This window comes from Haliotis asinina, chromosome 3, assembly GCF_037392515.1.
Source record: "Haliotis asinina isolate JCU_RB_2024 chromosome 3, JCU_Hal_asi_v2, whole genome shotgun sequence".
NCBI classification, from domain to species: Eukaryota; Metazoa; Mollusca; class Gastropoda; order Lepetellida; family Haliotidae; genus Haliotis; species Haliotis asinina.
In genome coordinates, this window is record NC_090282.1 from 34135197 (window position 1) to 34152421 (window position 17225).

Below are 17225 nucleotides of genomic sequence, written 5' to 3' on the forward strand. Positions count from 1 at the left end.
TGGGTATTGAAGAATACCAAGGTAAATCGGTTACTCATTAATCGATCAGCAATGATATTATCTATAACATGCTGGCCTAGGAAATGACGCGATTATACCTGATACAAAACACACGGCGTACGTGTACAACTGTATTATTTATTGACAAAATATTCAGAAAGTTAAAAAATGTCCATTAATGAGACTTAAATGTCATGGCGCTGCAAAAGTAATTCTTTGATATGGAAAATATGTAAATCAGTACACATGCTTGCCATGGTGATACTATATATGACGTCATGACGAGATACACGGGAAACACGTGGCACGACAACATCAGCAGATATAACTGAATATTATGTTAATTATGCAAGAATGGATATGATACAAATATAGAAAGCACATTATAATTATAATAGGCATATGTACAGTCATATATAAATATGACTATACAAATGCACAATGTGAATAGTCAATTATAAGACACACAAATATTCACGCCCCAGTCAACAACCTTAGAGTCTTTTACAGACAACTGACACAATACTAAGCGAGGTGACAGATACTTTGTTTCCATTTAAAGACCTATTTTTAAATATAAATCCGCTTTCTGGTCGCATTTTAAACCAAGAAACATGTACTCTTCTATGTGATTGCAAAGGATGTATGTATGTATGTATGTATGTATGTATGTATGTATGTATGTATGTATGTATGTATGTATGTATGTATGTATGTATGTATGTATGTATGTATGCATGCATGCATGCATGCATGCATGCATGCATGCATGTATGTATGTATGTATGATACTACGATACACTATTTTGAAACGTCTACAACCACTCCTTTTTTTCAAAAATCGAAACCTGTTCTTAAGATCAGGATATCAAATCATCATCACCTGGAAGAGAATCTGAGATGGAAAGATTACGTCTAGAATATGAAATGTATGCTATGAAGTATGCATAGGATAACGCTAATAGATGAACCCTTTGTTGGCGTCATATAGGGATAAACATCAAAGTTTATGCACATGCATATACTATTTCAAATATGCACAAACACACATAGCGTCTTCCCTGTCTGTCCTGATAAAGTTAAAGCATTGTACAAATTTGTTTATATAAATGGTGAAACAACTGCGATGACACAGGATATGAGAATCAGTTAACTTTTTCATATCTTTCGAATGCACACATCATAAAGATGACCTTGTATCATGCTCTTCGTGAGACAACTGTCGCTATCTTACCATCAGTTATGATGTAATGAATACATAAATTGATATTTTCAGTATTATTGGGCATCCTCCTTTTGTTACGAGAATGGGGGCGTGAGTGAAACAGTAAATATTTACAAAATCGAACTTGATGGAATGTAAATTATATGATTTGATACATATTTTCAGAAAACTGCAGTGTTGTTTTCAAACGATCATTTGGATTGTCAAAATACTGACACTTTAAAACGGGCAATATTGTCATATTTATGTCTGTTCTGTCCTAACCGATGCATAAGTTCATAAAGCAACCACGCATTTTTTTCTATTTATAATATGGGCCCTTTTACACTGAATATTATTTCAGCTTTGAGCAACAAAATCACCATATTTGTGTGAGTGTAACAATCCTTATCTCTACGCATGAATTTAATTTGGTATCCATTTAGTCTTACAAACACCTTGGAATTCCCAAACAGAATCCAAACTAAAATAAACTATTATAATGCATTCTTTATATACTGCATTCAGCCCATATTTATGTAAAACAAATGAAACAACAATCACGTTACATATGTTTGTTACTAAAACCTGAAGCTGCCCAGTTCGGGTGTTCACCGCTGTAATGGTGCTGGAATACTGGTTACAGCTGGCAGAACCACACTCATTCTTTCACCAAGCCATATATATCTTCAGATAAGTGCTTTTCTTTAACAGGTATGCCATAGAACTGGAATATTGCTAAATGCGGTGCTAAACCATAAACCAAACAAACAAAGTCAAAAGCACTGTAGACTGCACAATCACTGACCACGTTCCTTCATCTTACAACTGCCAAGGGTCACATTGATAACGAGCATCGGACTAAATTCGGAACCAGTATCTCTAAAGCTAATAGAACCAAGGTACAATGCATTTCTCTGTCTTTACACCTGTTTGTAATTCACGCTGGTCAAATCATGTGTGTGCAACATTTAACTTAGTGGCATTCTCGCGACTGGACATCGACGCTTTGGTCCAACTAAATGGCATAATCTAAAGTTCACAATTACAACGCTATTCTAAGTAGTATCTGTAAACGCAATTATCTGCGATAGCGAGAATAGATATATAATACGGATGACTGTCACAAATCATTCTGTGGCTTTTTAGTAAATTAACTCAAGTATGTAACTTTACTTTCTTCAAGTTCGAGAAATCTTTACCAATACTATTTTATTAACTTTAATCTGTTATATTTGGACATCTCTTTACTAGATGTTACCATTGGCACTACCTTCAGGTTGGCGTCCCCTAATTATGAGGCTCATATATTCTATATTCCTGTTAATGGTTGTTTACTTAATAATGATTGACACTATACTGTTCTATAGCTACTACAGGATGAATAGAGTGTGTCGAGTATCTTAACGATTTCGTGCTGTTTGGGGGTGTTACAGAATGCTGAATGTATGAACACCACTGAGACGATGTGCTGTGTACATTGGAATATGTATGTAATGTAATATGTCTTGTGTAACCAGTGAGTGAGCGCGTTTAGTTTTACGTCGCACACAAATTATCGAGTCTGGACCAGAAATCCAATGATCAACAGCATGCAAATCGATCTGCGCTATTGGGAACCGATGACATGTGTCAGCCAAGTCAGCGAACCTGACCAGCCGATCCCGTTAGTCGCCTCTTACGACAAGCACAGTCGCCTATTCTACCCCGTCTTGTATAACGAACACACAGTTTATGTACTTTGTAAGTTGATTGTATTGTTAGCATGGTCTAATGATTAAATATAAACCATACCATTATTCACTGATTGTGAAAAATTCATCCCGTTCCTGGTGTGTAATACTCCTTGTTATTTGTTCGAAGACGGATTGCTTCGGGGCCAAACAATGAAAGCGTTAATCCTCCCGTCACTCTCAACAAAGACAATATTGAGTCGTGCCTAAACACTGACGGCGGTCATACTCCAGGCGTGCCAGGTCACACACAGTCTCCAAATATGGTACGCATGAGTATCTGGTGCCACGATACAACGGTACAGGCAACCCCCGACAATAGCTTAAGAAAATGGACTGTCCGACAGCATCAATCATCGAGTGAATATGTCTTCTTGAACAACCCGACATTGTATTTGGACGGAACCGTTGCTACTTAGCTGGACTCATCCTAATTCGAAGCCTTCCTCATTCGTAGGTTCAACGATGTATCCTCACAGACGCCTTTCCTGTCCACCCGCCCTGCCTTCATTGAATGTTTGCAGGAGATGACAGCCAGCCCCAGATCCCCGAGACGTTCCTTGTTTAGGTCATCATCAATGGTCTTCAGCCTCCTTTGAAAGAAATAGTTTATTCCCCATGGTCCACAGTCACCACAAGCATTATCACATCAGGTGAGACTAGCTGAAGCCGCTCTCCACGCCGCCCGACATCATCTGTGACGTATCTTGTGGTTGACAACAATTACTGGCCAGAAATGCTGCTCTATTGATAACCCAACAGCAACAACTTAACAAGGTGACTAGGTGACCCACGTTCCCAAAAGACAGAATGCCAACAGATATCACCAACCCAGGCTCAATACTCGTCGTTCTGCATAACTGCTGCAGCAACAACAGCGGAACAGCTACAGACAACCTTCAGGTAATTGCCAGGATTGTGGTAACAATTGCCGGTCTAGATTTTTATGTCCATCCTCAAATCAGCAATGTAGCTACTGCCATGTGTTACTTCACTTTGCTTGGGTATGCCGCCTAACGTTGTATCAGCAATCAGCTATCTGATAAATATGTATGTCTGATAGCACCACATAGATGGCAATGTATATTCAATTAATGAAAACATAACAAACGTGAGTACAATGAAGCAATGACAGTAGAAGATAGAACATACCTGACATATACAAGAGAAGCAACACATACATGTACACAGTACATGATGAGAGATATTTTCACACACATCGTAACAAGCTTGCAGATGATTCGTAATGTTGGCTTGATCTTGAACGTTCGTTCACTCACATGATCGTTGAGTTTAGATGGAGTTGTCAATGATGTACTGATTGCTGGTGAACGGCTGACACCTTGATGTTGATCGGTATGTCTGAGGTTCTGCCTCTGGTCTTCTTCTGTGATCCGTGATGACGGCCGCCGTGACGCTGTATTTGTCGTCCATCATGTTCACGCCCAGGTGGATCGTATAGGAAGTGAGAACCCCAAGATAATGACTTTAGGAGTTATCTTGGTACCCGGTGTTTGAAGGATTCTACTGTTGCTCGTCTGCCCCACTCGGTTCTGTGGTGGAGTCTTGTGTCGTCTGTGGGTAAGACGTCTTGGTCCTGCGTCCAGTCCTGTCATGCTGGTTAGTGTATCGCAATGACTAGCTTTGGTCCTCTGCCACTTATTAAGAACCAGCTGAAGTTTCAACTCGTTCAGTACACGTACCAGTGGCACAATCGAACCACACAACACACGATACCTGAGTGAATTTACTGGACAGCCACCACTTAATTTGTGAGTGTCATTATATAACTACTCTAGCCATCGCGATAATCGCAGTTACAGATAAGGCTTTCGATAATGTTGTTATTGTGAACTTGAGATTATGTCATATAGTTGGCCCAAAGCATGGCTGGCCAGTCACGAGTATGCCACGAAGGTATATATTCGGCACGCAAGTGATTTGACAGTGTAAACTACAAACAAGTGTAAAGACAGAGAAATGCATTTTACCTTGGTTCTCTTAGCTTTAGAGATACTGGTTCCGGATTTAGTCCGCTGCTCGTTATCAATGTGACCCTTGTCAGGTTTAGGACTAAGGAACGTGATCAGTTAGTCCGTTAAAAAATATTGGCCAAACTTTGTCCGGTTTATCCGTGTTGATGACTGAACAACTGTTCATCTGAAAACCACCGGGCATAAATAAATTAGCACAGGGAACTGCAACTGACATCATTTTTGTCTGTGATGCATCAACTTTTATAATGTCCTCTACCGTCTACGATAAAATAGTCTTGGTAGCTTGGGGGCCTTGAATGTTGTAGCCTTGGTCTTTGAAGTCCTGAGTAAGGGAGTATGATCGATTGTACAGTCATCAGATATTGTGAAATATACACACTAGAGCTGTTGGAATATTGCTCTAGGCGAAGACGAAGTTGGCTAATGATACTGAAACGTCATCTCTCTCGCAGAGTCCTGTATCATATAGATGTAAATATGAAACACATGCGACAGTGACACCCATTTTCTGTCTTTCAAGTTCAGGTGGGTACAACATTGGAAGGATATTGGCTATTTGATATAGAGCATTCTTTATACCTGAAGGATGATTTATAACTTATTGGCCAAAATAATATGTTTTGTCAACCGGACTAGAAATGTTTCATAGTCATTCATATGCACAGAAACAGATACGTTTATCCTTTTGTCAACTTAATTACAAATGATTCAATTTTTCATATTTGTTCCAGAGCATAACTTGAGATCACCTATCTCTAACCCAAACTAGCATGTGATAATATTTTATCCCAATTCTTGGCTAAAACACCTTGCCACTATAATTGATGACTTTTACATATCTGTAACTATTGCTTCAAGACTTACACCACATTTGACATCTTTGGTTAAGTTCGTTTTTGAAAGGTTCCATAAAGCTTTGGTTTTCCATAACGACTGTGAAGATGACATTTATCTGGTGATCACTTCCTCAGACAGTTTTTCCTCATGAGGACAACAAGGACTACCAATGGAATCAGCGCAATGCAGCCGACGATAACACCAACAATGAGACCAACTGGGGTGGACGATTCGGTGGCTGAAAATGCACACTTTCATGGTAGAAGTCTCACATTGACGATTGTTTAATATGTTGCAATAAAGAAGACAGGGAGACATCCTATTATTGTACCTTTGTGTAGTTTAATGGTTGCCATAAGCCAAAACTCATCTGCGAAATAGGTACACATACCTTGACCATCCCTTTTCACGCCTTTGTATTTGATCTTGTAGCCTTTGCCCCCTTCATTCGAATCTGACACAAACATAACCAACACATCTTGGCCGGCGTTTCTGGAGGTAACTGTTATCTTAGTCTGACCACAGACTCGACCCAGACTTGGTGAAGAAGACGTTGGACCTGAATCAAGTTGACAGTAAATGTTTATACTGATGTGATATTGTTATAGTTGAATAAGCAAAACCCTGTCTCTATTCAGAGATTATGTGACATTTCAGTCTCATCGTACATTATGGATTTGGACCTTTCTACGTACCATGCATTCATCACCTGGGTTCATTACTATCCTCGTATTTATAAATATTGACAACACCACTGATGGTTATACAAGGAAGTGTAAACTGGCATGGTGTCCTCACCGTCAAAGATCTCCACATAATCTTTCGTGCATCCCTCGGATTGGGGCATGTCCATGTCGGTCACCTCCACCTGAATTTGGATGTCAGTGAGGACAGCCTTCAGTAGGGTTCTACATTTCATCGTGCTGGCGGAGAAAGTATACCACTTTATGTATACATACTATACCACTCTGTAAATGTTTACAAGTTTCCATTGGTAGGTTTGGACATTCCAATGTAAACTAATTTACCTTCTCAGCCATTGTATATGGACCAAAAACGTTGTCAAAACAAGTAAAATATGTCTTGCAATATTAAAACGAACACAGTCGATAACAGTTTTCAGTAACTGTTGTTCCTTAGATCAGACAATTCATCATATAAATCACCATTACTTACTTTGGGTATTTGTTGGGATATAATGGCGATTCAAGCTCTCCCTTCACTTTTTCATAAACGCGCACTTCATTCGGGGAACCGTAACAGCCGGCTGCAAGTAACAAACATTGTGCCTGAGTGAGAATTGGAAATCATGTGCTGGAATTAACTGAAATCTTCAACGACTACAGTTTATCATAGGAAATCCTATAATAATACAAAGTGCTCGTCAAATAAATTTCACCTTTTGAATTTGAGGTTCTGACATAGTGGCACATTTCAAACGTCTCGATGATATTTTCTGAACATAGGAGAAAAAAACTTCATGGACTCAAAGTGAGTGGCTTTTATGAGTTTCGAACACACTGGCAATAGCTTGGGACACAATACAGTAAGGTTCGTATGACAAAGATCTTTTCGTATTTTGAAATGACTAATGGAGATTGCCGTATGTGGGTGGTGGAGTAGCCTAATGGTTAAAGCGTTCGCTCGTCACAGGTAATATGTGTGAAGCCTATTTCTGGTGTCCACCGCTGTGATATTGCTAAAAGCCGCGTAAAATCATACTCACTTTCTCTCCTACTACCATGTCAAAATAGCTCTATTTTTCAGGAGTAGAGAGTGCCCACGTCTGTTTCCTAAACGCCGAATATGAGTGGAACATGTTTATATACATGTGGTTTGGATGTGGATCTGAACACAGGGTTCGATATCATAAGCATTTGAATTTCAATATATGCTGTGCATAAGGTTAGTGAATATTATGTTTTCAAGTGACCAGAATACACATCAATGTTTGGCAATGAATGTAATAAAGAACATGAGAAAGAACGTGTTCAAAGAGTACGTGCGGCGTTTTCAAGCTGCTAAACGTTTACGCGCTATCGTATATCAGTTGACAAACGCTGCGTTTTTCTTAGGCTTGGTCCCAATACCAGCAAACACAAAACGTTGACAATGCTGCTTTGATATATGAATCAGGCTGATTGCATTGAGAAATCGATTGCTGGCTGTCATGGAGACGGTTGCATCACGCAATTAGTGCATGAGCATATCCATTTGCCAATAACAAAGGGATCAGAAGATATTCTCTGATGACTCCCGTAGTCCCCTACTGCTGCATAGCTGTAGGAATACTGACACAAACATTGTGATTTACAGACATTTAGGGCCGTGTTCATATAGTTTTCCTATTTAGAATTTGCCACACCTCAGATCAAAGTTCTAAATACGATTCCTGGTTATCAAAATTCTAGACACCATCAACCTTCCCTAAATCCCTCTATCTACCATAGTGTTCTGTCCTCAAGAATCTTTTTTCCTTGAACTGAAACATTTAACCTAACTTCGGAAAGATCTTTCGTCAGTTGTTTCATACTTACGAAAATAAGCAAATCCAACCATTGTATATTCAGCCTTAAAGCCTCGTCTAGCTAGATTGTTGTCTATCCTGAAAACCACAGACAGCTCCGAGTGTTTGCTGAAGAATGTACCTGTTTGGTTACCACAGAGCTTTGAAACCTCAACCGCTGACGTATTTCCTGTGACATAAACGTAATTATGAATCTATATTACCCTGCCATCTAATGACAGAAGAAGTATACATCAGTCACACGGTAACTTCGGCTCTGAGACAGGGGATCAGGTAGCCAAGTGGTTAAAGCATTTGCTCGTCATGCTGAAGACCCGGGTTCAGTTCCCAACTTGGGTACAATGGTCGTGTTGTGATCCTGCAGGCTCATGTCTTGTCACTGTCACACCTACCTTGGTGCACTTTGATGAAGTTGTTGTCACAGTCGTCACCAAGGCCAACCTCAACGAATGACAACAGCACTTCCTTGTCGGAAAGTTCGGGACGTACTGACCAGGTGGCTTTCATGCTCCATAAACAATATGGCCTCATGTTGACAATGTGTAAATCTAAAACAGTTCCAACAATGTAATTTTATGAGCATACAAATAAAAATTAGATTTCAAAAACATACGATGATCCATATCCATCCATCCATATCCATCCATCCATATCCATCCATCCATATCCATCCATCCATATCCATCCATCCATATCCATCCATCGGGCGGTAGGGCAGCCTAATGAATGATCGCTTCCCTCGTCCGCTGTGATTTTCACTAACATTTGCTAAAATCGGCGTAAAACCATGGTTACTCACTCACTTGTTATTTTCCCTTATATGTATCATTCCACGCCCACACACATTCGTAGAAATGTTTGACTCACGAGAGCTACGTAACCTATCGTTACCGACTCTCCCTTGCTTACCCTGCAAATCCACTAGCAATGAACGCTATGGGCATAAATACGACAAACCAATGAGAATGTGAGAAGAACTAGGCGTACTTCGGTCAAAGAATCCCTCAAATTGTTGTGTGCGAGATTTTTCTTAAATTTCTTTCTGCATTTTACCAACGCTTTGAACCTGAAGGTATATCGTAAATGTGTTATGAATATCATCTGAAGGTATATGATTTAAATAGTTCCAAAACGTAACAATGCTTTTAGCTATAGCCGTTTGCATACATGGTACCCAGTCTCAAAGTGACGAGGACGGCCATTCGGCTTGTCCCGTCATGTGATAAGTCGGTGACGAATGACTCCTTACTTCACTCTGCCTAACGGGAACCTAGGTGACATCAGCACGGCTTTGTCCCGCTTGGCTTCAAGTGAACGTTGTAGGGGCAGCGTGTCTGCAATATAAGGAATATATGTATATATCGATTCTGTAGATTTCCAAACAATCGCTTCCGTGCCACTGGAGCATTATATAAATTATCGGAAATGTAATTATAAACATGTAGTCCAAATCTATTGCGCGTTTAATTTTCATCACAATCCTGAATCATTTCAAAAGTTATTGTTTTTCTATATGTTGATGTTTTGAGGTACTTTTTAATCTTAAGTAGATCAGAATCTGCTTAAAATATATTTTGCGTGTTGTTTATATTGTTTGCGCACACCGATTATTATTCGTTATACTGGCGTTATGTATTTCGATGGATGGGTTTGTTTTACCCCTGATCTGATCAATATTTCACTGCTGATTCCGGCGTCAGTTCATGGTGAAACATATAGATTCTCATGATAACACACAGTTAGTGTGAATAAATAATATAGCATGACTAGAGCCACCATGTATTAGCATAAATAATTAGTATAAATAATTAAGGTCGGCTTGAGCGTTTCAGAGACTTGTCCCAGTAAGTATCCGCTTGTTGACTTTATTAGTATAAATATTTTTTATAGCAGTGAAACTATATATATATATATGTATCGGTAGAAAGTATCCTCAAGTTAACAAACGGTTTACAATATACAATGCACTGCTGGTACAGAATGTAGATCGGGTACATTTCAGTTCTTTTTAGAACTCGTAGTTATGTCCTTTTTGTCATGCATTAAAGTTGATATTCATTTCTTTCTCATCTCAAACATCCTTCCCTATATGAAACTTTACCCTGTGTTTCAGCGTATCCAAACACAAATCCAACTTTCGCACTGGGCCTAGTCGAGTTGTTGGTAGCTGTAAACACCACGGTAAGAGACCTCTCTTGACCAGTGTAGGTCGCCTTGAGCGTTCCAGAGACTTGTCCCATTAAGTAGCCGCTTGTTGAGTCACCTGGCGTAAAAGGGTCATCATCAAACATGTTCTGTGTAACAGAATCGTCACCCATTGTAAAGGGTATCTGACAATTTTCACATTTTCACCCTACATGTTTATTCACCGGTACTGAATTTGGATTTGTATCATCAACTCAAGCTTGTCGTGAGATATCAGTTACGAGGATCAAATGGCTGTCTGGCAAGCCGATGATTGTCATCTCACACTAAATTATTACGTAGATCATTGTTCATGGTGTCAGTCGCTAGAGTAATCCAGAGCCGACGTATCTTAAAGAGTACCTTCACATTGTGAGCGAGGCATTCAACAACAAACAAAACAGTTCTAGCATGGTACAAAATCTGTATAACTGTCATTCAACAATATCATCACTGAGTTGAAAGCTGTTGAAGTCCTGAATCTAGAACCCCATCTTTTATGAGGTTTATGTATGATGTGTCGACTTTTTAAAACCCTATATCATTAGTTTCATTTGTGGCATTCTTTACAGGTAGCGCCTCGTGCCAACATCTTTGTCCAGTGGTCCTTTCACAAATACTTTACACATCTGTCACGCTCTTAACGCCCATTAAAATCCGAGTGGCAACTGAGGCTGGTAATGTTTGGCACTGACATTTTATACAACAGTTCAACAAAATTTAGACAGACTTGCAATAGTGATCGTGAGACCTTTGGCTTCACACACATCGACTAACTAGACTAATACACCTGTATTTACACACATACATGTATTCCTCGTTTGATTGAGGTGAATAACAGTGCACATTTTTATGTTTCACAGTACCTGGATGAAACAACAGTGAAGTAGCTATGCCGAATTCCAATCTAATATTGGAGCACCTGCCATGGGCGCGCTCTTTTAGTACCAAGTGAACAGCTGACACAGTAATAGGACGCATAAGCATTTATACACACACACACACACACACACACACACACACACACACACACACACACACACACACACACACACACATACATACATACATACATATATACATACACAGATGTACATACACACACACATGCAGATTTATGTACATATATATTTGGGAGTACGCTAAGTCGTATTAAAAACCAAATTTTACGTTACATACTATCATATACGTTCATCACATCATAGCCGTGAAGGAGATCTGCTTCCAGAAATGTTAATCTGACTTTACCGTCTTGGTCATCAGCCGAAATATTCCAGACACAATTCTGTGGGCTGAAACACAGCCAACCAGTCACTGATATCTATGTATTCGGGATGTGAATGAAGATTTGTGCAGAGGTGCAGAATATGGTCTTCGATTGGGTACATCGCAATGCGTATGATTTGTGATCTGTGAATACGGCTGTGGATGCAAAAGCTGAGCTGCGGAACTTACAGGCAACACAGAAGGGCATGAAACTTGCAATGTTTTGGAGTACAGCGGCGCGTCAATTCATTGCCTGCAGAGCCTTATTGCAGAAACGTATTCATTAATTACCTACCTTGGGTAGTTGGCAGGGTATCCAGGTGATGTAACATTCTGGCTGGTGGAACTGGCCACAATATTTCCTCCGCATGACTGAGCTGCAGTAAGGATGATGAGGCACAGCCAAGTGACGAATGCTGATATACATGCATGGTACATGTATGTCTTTTCAATAATTACATGTATGTACACAGTTTAGTTGTAACTAAAATGTAAAATGATCTTTAGAAGACGATCTAAGAACATTTTATTTAAAAGTATACTTTGGAAGTTGTGGCTTTTTTGTGCTCATGGTGTGACCCTTTCTTGTTGAAAATCTCGCTTTGAATTATGAAACGTCAGTCGTCTTTTCGCAGATGATACGTCCATGCATATGTTATGGGCTGAACTCTCCTCTGATGCAGGTAACGCTATCGGATTTTTTTTTTGCAGTATTTTCCAGCAACCTTTTCTCTTTAGTAGATAATTACATCATCCGTCTTTCGTATGTGTATACCGTCAACGGTATACCATTGAATAACTTCCAAGGTTCGTCTTGGATATCAGCACGTAACAATATGTACGTTACAGTCAGATTATAAGCAGTCAGTTCGTCAAATGACTAAGAGGGTAACAACAATCCATTTACTTTCATGAAATTTCACTTAATAACTTAATCTAGACATGTCAACATCGCCTATTGTTGACTGTGGACTATTTATGGTTTGTCTGTTTTGTATTTTTTATACGAATGGCGTATGTAATGTACGTTGTGGTGTGTTTTGTTTGACATCCCCAAAATGTACATCCATCCCACAGGTTATGTTAATATATTCAGGGAGGCTTTTGATGTGGATATACAAGCATACAAGGGATTCAAGTATGCAAGACCATGAACTGAATACCTTAGAACATGAGGTCTCTTTACTGACACCAGTATACGATATGTGAATATATGTACACACAAACCTTGCCAAATGTATTGTCATCCCGTCAAACCGCAGGTTATTTTGTAATAAATGCTATAGTTGCTGGACAGTAAAACATACACGTTTTATTACATTCAATCAAGTTCCTTTAGTTTGTCTGGTGCTCTTTTATGAGCGTAGGCCTCAAAATACACACAACAACACAACCAACACATTCGGCTTGTGCTATGTCAATGTTTTATCTCGTGACTAGCGTTATAACATTTGTAATTGGTTTTAAGGGTTATTTTAAAACGATTTGACAATAGTACGTATAACAATATGCAAAACATCAACTTCAAACAAAATGTAAGGTTCTACAATACAGCGATGTAGAAACACTATAACACTATTTAACACTTCACAAGAAGTATCCTAACGTTCCACTGAAACGTGAATCCATGTCCAGAACACAACATTGTGAAAATGATACTGAAACCTTTTGACAGATGATTTTCATAATAAACATGCTTCTGTTCGTAACAAAAAGTTATATGTTTATGAGCTTTGAGCCAAACACTCTCACAATAACATATATACTCGTATGTATACGTTTTAGACTATTGCTCACGTTCCTCCTGCTCAAAATGATCACACAACAACATTTTTATACAAATAGGTTATACATTTTAGACTGTTACACATTTTAGACTGTTACTCACGTTCGTCCTGCACCGAGCTGAGAATCTTTGCTGACTGTTTAATCAGTGACGTATTTCAAGAATGCCTCGTGCAAGATTAACTTTTGTCCGAGGGTGTTGTGTATCAAAGTTGTACCTAACAGGCTAGAAATCAGACATGTTCTTTCCTATCACTCTGAGAAAGAACATTCCTTTGGCGGGTATTACACGAGGACATTTTCGTGTTATGACCCTAGTGTGTAAGATAATGTATCTAGAGTACAATTTAGTTTCCAGGGGAAACTAAGACAAAAAAAGAAATACTAGTGCTGAGTAATAGGAACATCGACAAAAACAGAAATAATACGGCCAAACTGACATGAAGGATTTGAACTATTTCTGTTATTCATATGTTACATGTTCGCCACATATATCAGAGAAACAACTGAAAAAAAAACATTTGAGCATTCAAGGCAAACAACGTACTCGCCTTAATTCAGTCTAACATATTGTTTAAGAGATGCAGATTCAAAGGAACCGGTTTCGTTGTGTTGGTACTTTGAAAGGAAGCAAGTTCCAAAACTACATTCATTAAGCGTGTTTTGTCTCTAAATACAAGTTTCTAATGTTACAGCTCTTGGTGACCATAGACGTTAAGCAGTGCCTGTTGTAACCTGTATCTAAACCATGAAATCATGGCGTATAGTGCTTCGGAACAGATACCCTACATGTAAATATCATAAGATATGGACCATCAAAACAACGTGGGTCACCTTTGTCTGGAATATTTTGATTGCGAAGGTATTTTGTATTGGTTGGAATTGTTTAAAACATAACTTATTGACACGGTTAAAGGTATTCGGCAAGTGATTGATGGACAGATTTAGTTATAAAACAGACAAAAATACTTACTGAAAATGATAAACATTTATGGAAACGTTCGACAGGACATATATGCATGTGTCATCGTATTTTAATGAAATGCACATACACATATGAAAATACATAATCCCAAACACAAACCCTGTTACACGAATATACACACATACACACATATAAGATCTTTCCAGATTTACAGGGAGATTTCAACAAGTAATGCCTAAGACTGAACCCTGTGGTATTCCTGCTTTCTTTCTTTGTTAGCGATATGTCATGTTGCAATTTCAACTGGGAACAAGTACCTTTGAAAGGCTAGAGGTGTCAACTGTGTGACTTACAAGTAATCGGAACTGAATGTAAATTCCAGCAAGTTCTTTTTGTTTCTACCAGAGCATTCCTTTGCAGTTAAAAATAAATGCAAGTGGTCTTCTGCTCTGACACATCCCTGCAGCTGACTCCAACAATGACAGTATGATTAAGTGCTGCTGTCCGACCGTCCACACAGTCGGGAAATATGTGTTCCCTGACAGTCAAGGTCACTTTCGCCAACATGTGCACTAGACTTTCAAGCATTAACTATATGACGATCTATTCCACAAAAAAGACTCGTGTACACCTTTTGTAAAAGCAATATCACTTAACAAAACAGACATAGCAAATACAGCGAATCATCGTAATTCCACACACTAATTATAATGCTTCCAGAATATCGTCTCTTGGTCAGCTAGTCGTCTATGCTAATGGATAATTGTATCCTGACATATACATTATTGTCTTTCAGCTCATTTGTCGTCGGATAGCAGAGGTTTCCGGGCTAACGGGGTTTCGCTTGATACTTGCATTGTGCATGTTGATAAAGTATACAACAGCCGGACAATCAAACAGGTCATACCTTAAGTTATGCTTCTTGTTAAATGCAGACAACACGCCAGGTTTAGAAACCTTCCCATCATCAATGCAACGATCACTGGATAAGCACTACTGCCGTAGACCAAGATTGCCCGCAGCAGACCACAACCCAAGCCCGTTTACAAGTGGTGTAATCAGGTGAAAAATGACATGTGCAGCCTTGGTCATGTGCCAGACAATGCTGGCAATGATTAATTATAGCAGCATGTGAACGTAATCATTATATTTTTTGTACAAGCACCCTAAAAGTAACCTTTCCTGATTAAAATTCAAGCAAAAGTCATGGCATGTGGAATTAAATGATAACAAACGGAACTGGCTTTCTTCGCCTGTTACGGACACTCCCGATTGTCTCAAGTATATATTGCTGATGTCTCTCCTTGTGATTTGACATGATATAATGCAATTTACCGGTCGCAGATCATTGCAGCGGTAACTTGCACGAATGAGCTTACTTCTTCAACCATCAGGGTTAGTTGTGTTCGCGTTGGGGTTGGTTATCCCAAATGTGTCCTCATCCCTTAGAACCCCAATCCGATCAATCACTCCTTTGCTATAATCAATGTTAGGTATCATTTTCTGATAAATCACCCTTCAACAATCCTTAGGTGTGGCCCTATATGCCATTGGCGTTTCACCCTTACGAACAAATTACGAACATTAGAACGGAACCTTGAAGCTGAGTATGGGGAATCAAAGGAATAGGATGGCAGTACTGAAAATCTGAAGACCACAGACTGGTAAGTTGGTGATATTGCTTTATCGGTGCAGCAATACTGTGGTGGTGGCGTATGGTATATGTAAACACAGAGTTGAGGCACTTGCTGTCTCAGGACGATTATGGCTATACAATATTTTTAGTGTTACAGGCAACACCTGAGCTGATGCTTCATCTGTCACTGTCAAATATATTTTGCATGCAAGTAAATACCATTATAACGTAAGTTTATCGTATTTCATTCTGTTGTAATATAACCTTCATGTGAAGTACATTTCTGATTTGTGTTTAATGTGTAACGCCATTCGAAAGTACAGTACCTGTTTGCTGATTAATAGATCTTGAAGTGAATACTGGCACCATGTCTAACTACTGTTTTTTTTTTTCCTCATTTCATTACTTAGTCTGATACTTTGATACATATACACTGGGAATATGAATGTGTGAAAACATTCTGGCTGAAACTGAAAGAGTATAATTAACGATCAAACAACAGAAAACAATTACCCTGACGAATTATACAGTCTTACTTTGCGGACATAATACTGACATAATGAACCGTATAGTTCTTGCTGGTTAAAAAAAATAAATCCATGTATCAAGTATTTAAAACACCAAGTTATCACTGGATACATTTCTAAAAATACTAGGTGATATTTTCAAACCTGAAACGTTTATTGCTAACAAGAATAATAAAGTATTACAATTTGCCTGAAAATGGTCACCATTGCTGCCATATCCCCAGTATGTATAACATCTACCCATGTGAACTTATGTCTTATTGTGACTTATTCTGTACTTGTATTGTTGCATTATTTATTGTGTATGTGTCGACTGATTTGAATGAATAAAAAAAGTGTACGTAGTTTTAACATACGTTACTTTCTCTTTAGATTGTGGTCATTTGTCTTGACAGCAAAGAAGGATGTTCCACAAATGAAATGGACAGGTGTGTCATATATAAGAAGCTGACATTTTAACATGCTGACCTATATATACATTACAGTGTGATTTAGATGTTACAGTCTATAATAGTATGAATGTTTAATTGTATCGTCTCTTTTCAAATGCCTCATCATGAACTGTATGGAAGTGCCAGCTCAACAAACCAAACTAAGACCCTGT

At 38.7% G+C, this 17225-nt stretch overlaps 1 pseudogene; it reads right to left on the bottom strand.

The window, feature by feature from the left end:
- Positions 1 to 5893: 5893 nt before the first annotated feature.
- Positions 5894 to 15423, bottom strand: LOC137277853 (CUB domain-containing protein 2-like; annotated as a pseudogene).
- Between the last annotated feature and the right edge of the window lie 1802 nt (positions 15424 to 17225).